General features: G+C 35.5%; 1 pseudogene; it reads left to right on the plus strand.

Annotated features, from left to right (window-relative positions):
* Window positions 1–294: 294 nt before the first annotated feature.
* On the plus strand, window positions 295–1,044 carry LOC145008310 (guanosine deaminase pseudogene; annotated as a pseudogene).
* Window positions 1,045–5,035: the final 3,991 nt, after the last annotated feature.

The raw sequence follows: 5,035 nt of genomic DNA on the forward strand, positions 1-5,035 counted from the left end.
TATTTTTTTGAGTAATTAATAGTGAATTTTTGTTCGGTTTTGAAGGTAAATAGAACGTCTGTATTCAATTCAATTTTCTTCTTCCGTAATTTGATCTCCTTATGTAGGAAGTTTAATGCGTGTGATTGATCTTAAATACCAGATCATGATAGTTGGGCGTTTTTTTGCATTTTTCATTGCTTTGTCAACGCTTTTGTTCTAAATTTATTCATACGTTTCTGAGATTTATCTCAATTCTTTCATTTATACATACCTTTTTTCCCATGAACTTATCGTATTCCTATACTCCATTCCATGGATGCTCGTACTCATGTTTTTTCTTCTCTTTGCTATCAAACAATTGTTGAAACTAAAGACAGATCCATATTTGTTGCTTCAGCTTTTTCTGGCCACCAGCAAGGTTAGATAAGATCCACTGCTAATCAATTTTTTTTTATTATTTAGTTACTTATTGATCCTCTTATATATCGTCATCTTGTTATAACTACTATAACTTGCTTTAGTGCACAACAACTTCTTGACAAAAGTTGTTGATAATTGTCAAACAGCTATACATGATAGATACCACAAATTCTTGATAAAAGCTGTTGAAGAAGCTTATAAAGGAGTAGATAATGGAGATGGAGGCCTATTTGGTGCAGTTGTTGTTTGCAAATATGAGATTGTTGTGAGTTGTCATAACATGGTTTTAAAACACCCAGATCCAACTGGTCATGCTGAAGTTACAACAATAAAAGAGGTTAGACTCATTTTTACCTATAAATAATAATAAATTACCATTATGCCTTCCTTCTGTCTAATGAATAAAAAATGACTGTCTGTTTGTGAATTTAGTCTTTTTTTATCATTGCTAGATAGTTTTTTTACTAATTGTTATTTTTACATCATGTATTTCAGGCATGTAAAACACTCAACCAAGTTGAGCTCTCTGATTGCGAGATTTATGCCTCTTATGAACCATGTCCTATGTGCTTAGGTTATAAGGAATGGTGTATATGTTTGCCATGGAAACTGCAATTTCACCCAGGCTATCTTATCACATAAGTCGAATTGACATCGAGTACAGTATAGCAATGATCAAGAATTACGCCTTGATGCATCATGCATTTAGTTGTCATCTTTCTTTTTTGAATAAACAAAATCCAATTTTCAATAGATTTCACCGGTTTTACACTTCTTGGATTTTAATATTCTTTTAAAATTTATATTAAGGAAAATAGCCCTAACACAGTGAAACAATTTCCACATCAGCATCTTATGTTTTTTCACACCACTAACTTAGTTACTGGTGCATGTTTCTCCATATGGAGTTTTACAACTCGTGTCATTAAAACACATATGTATGCTTTCATTCTTTCATGTCATGTTAATTTCTTCCAGCTTGCACTTTATTATACACTTTGATCTAATGATCTCATGTTTTTCCATTTACTTGTGACTATAGATATGTTGTGTTTCCAAGGATTATTCTTCTGTCTTGAAGCAACTTCATTGATCCTCCATAATTTATGCATTTATCACATTAGTCCACCAGGACACAATGTCCGTGAACGTGCCAAATCATATTTACTTTCTTTATATTTATATTTAATTTTCTGAATTGTATTATTAACGTTAAAATTCTCTATTTTTATGGGTTTATATAAGAGTTGTTACGGCTAGAGCAACAACCATCTATTCAGATGATCCCATACTCTCAGTGGAGGATCTTTGTGATCAGTTTCTATAGGTCCTCAATTATTTTTGGTAAAAATACACCACACATATATATATATATATATATATATATATATATATATATATATATATATATATATTAAATTCTTTATTCTTATATAACTTTTGTATTCTAGTTATTTAAGGATTCGTTGGTTGTCCTGAAGCAGCTTCATTGATCCTCCATAATTTCTGCATTTATCACATCAGTCCAACAGGACACGAGGTCCGTGAACGTGCCAACTCATATTTCCTTTCTTTATATTTATATTTAATTTTATGAGTTATATTATTAACGTTAAAATTCTCTATTTTGAGGGGTTTGTATAAGAGTTGTTGCAGCTAGGAGCAGCAACCATCAGTTCAGATGATCCCATACTCTTAGTGGAGGATCTTTGCGATCAGATTCTACATGTCCTCAATCATTTTCGGTAAAGCATCCACCATATATATATATATATATATATATATATATATATATATATATATATATATATATATATATATATATATATATATATTAAATTCTTTGTTTTTATATAACTTTTTGTATTCTAGTTATTTAAGGCTTGGTTGGTTGTCTTGAAGCAACTTCATTGATCCTCCATAATTTCTGCATTTATCACATCAGTCCACTTGGACACGAGGTTCGTTAACGTGCCAACTCATATTTACTTTCTTTATATTTATATTTATTTTTCTGATTTATATTATTAACGTTAAAATTCTCTATTTTGAGGTGTTTGCATAAGAGTTGTTATAGCTAGGAGCAGCAAACTATGTGAGTCATGCTACTTAATCAATAATTATGATGATACTTTTTGTTTTTTTAATGTAAAATATGCATATATCAATTTCTCAATCATAGTAGTATGTGCCATCAAGATCAAATATGTTAATTTATTAAACTTGCATCATGTGTTGTACGCATTAGATATTCCATCTCCCCCCTTTACTTTTTCCCGGGAAGCAACTTATCAGGTAATCACTTTATGTAGTTGGATTTGTGAGACCAAAAGGACCAAATATTGAATTCGAAATTTATATGAACTATTTTGTTTTGTCATATATATATATATATATATATATATATATATATATATATATATATATATATATATATATATATATATATATATATATATATATACTTATTAAAATAGTTTAATACATATCGATTGCTAGCCCTTTCTGGATGGCAAAACCAAATCTTTTGAAAACAACATTTGTGGATCTAGGAGATATGACATCAGAATGCATGATCCGTTGGACTCTTTTGAGGTGATCCACCGCCTCTGGTGCGAGAAAACCAAATGTATCGAATGCAAGAGTTACAAACACATGTTGATTTTCTATACATGCATTCTCGTGTTTTACCACTTTGCACGCAGTGGCTTTCAAAGTGGCACGATCTGCTGTGAAACCCCTGCTCCCTAAACCAACGAGAGGAGAGACCCCAGTAAGATCAACGCACGCATGCTTCCTTCCTATCCATCCAAAAATCAAAATGTCAGCCGGTCTAAGTGTGGAACTTCCATCCTGCGGGTCCGTCAAAAAGTTCATTGATGCTTTTTTCTTCGCAGAAATACCACCACACCGACAAGAATCAAAGTGAACATACTGAACCACATCATATCTGTACTTGAAACCAGGGAGCTCTCTACAATGAACCGCATGTTCCCCAAAGGTATCCAAACATGCCTTGCGGCAAACTGGGCATATCTCGTCAATTGAGAATATGGGAATCATGAGGCGGTAACGAAGGATAGTTCGGTACTCCACAGGAGACATGTGATGGCCAAGACCATCAATAAGGATAGTTAGCAGAAAATCCTGAGCATGAGGTACATGCAGACACTCAAAGACTACTTTCTATTTGACAGTCATGTCGAAGTCGACTTCCATATCTTTGACGATTTTGCTAAAAAGGGCACACACCAATGATTTTTGGGATTTAGGGGGGAGGGAGGTGTCCTTATTAGTGAAACCACTACAGTTAAATCCCAGAATAGTATTGCGAAGACGAGTCATAACACATAGGTAATCCAAGTCCATACCACATACGCCACTTTCACGTAAGATGTGGCCTTGTAATGCCCAAGATTGGGCCCTCTAGGCTACAAATGCATTGGAGAAAACCTTGTATTCCGAGTACAAACCCAAACCACCGAAACGAATAGGTAAGGAAGCCAGCCGCTACTGAATATCTCCAAAGAAGGGGCCTCCACATACCACCATATCCTCGATAGACCTGCACAATCCTTTGTCAAAGAACAAAGCTTCCTCTTCCATGTGAACCGACTGGCAAGTCCTTAAACCAAAGAAAAGTTTTGCAATACCTATACATGATCAAAGCAAAGGAGCTCACTCTACGGGTCACATATGGTGGAAGAAGGCCCATCAAATTAACAACATTGACTGCTCTCTTCATGCCCAACCCACTAATAAACCCCACGTCTCTGCTAACAGCCCCCCCCCCCCCCCCCCCCCTAAAGAGCTTCACCCCTAAAGAAGGTCTCATTATATTTGTTGGTAATAAATCGGCACGAAGCTTCCTACCATCACAGGAGGGCCAAAAAATCTCCATTTTCTTGATGTTCAACTCAACACCCAAGCCTGGACCATGCAACCGAATAATGTTCAACACTCTAGCCACCTCTTCTGAATCCCTAATGATAGTCCCATCATCTAGATACCAATCATGGAGAAGGAGCTTACAATTATCTATAATCTTGTGCACAAGCGGGTGAAAAACGAGGGAAAAAAGAAGAGGGCCCAAGGGGTCGCCTTGTTGCACCCCATTGGTAGACCATATATATTGGTCTCCGATATAAAGTCTTGTTGCTTGCTCGTAAGAGAAATTCACCTACAAAGAAATGGAAGGGCACATCTTCTTAACCTCGTGGAGCAATGCTGATCTATCCACCAAGGTAAAGGCATTCGAGAATCCATAGTCAACATTACAAGAGACCCATCAACATGGTGTTCACTCAACACCCTATTGGCACTATGTAATACAGCCGCAACACCGTCGAACACACCAACCCCAAACTGAAAATCATTAAGGTATTTGGCCATTTCTTTACCCACACCTTTGATGGTAACCTTGGAAACCAGATGTCTCCATAGAGTGCCTACTGCAATTGGACAGATCCCGTTGTCAGGTATAAGCAGAGGCGTGAGAGGATAATTTATTTTTTTCAAACATTCTTACACATCTTGTATCAATGTTGGTTTGGAAATATTAACACTCTAACCTCAAAAGCTAGAATGTTATCTTAATCAATGGTGCTTCAAGATTTTAGGTAATTTGTATCGA

This window comes from Lactuca saligna, chromosome 1 (genome assembly GCF_052625555.1).
Source record: "Lactuca saligna cultivar CGN05327 chromosome 1, ASM5262555v1, whole genome shotgun sequence".
NCBI classification, from domain to species: Eukaryota; Viridiplantae; Streptophyta; class Magnoliopsida; order Asterales; family Asteraceae; genus Lactuca; species Lactuca saligna.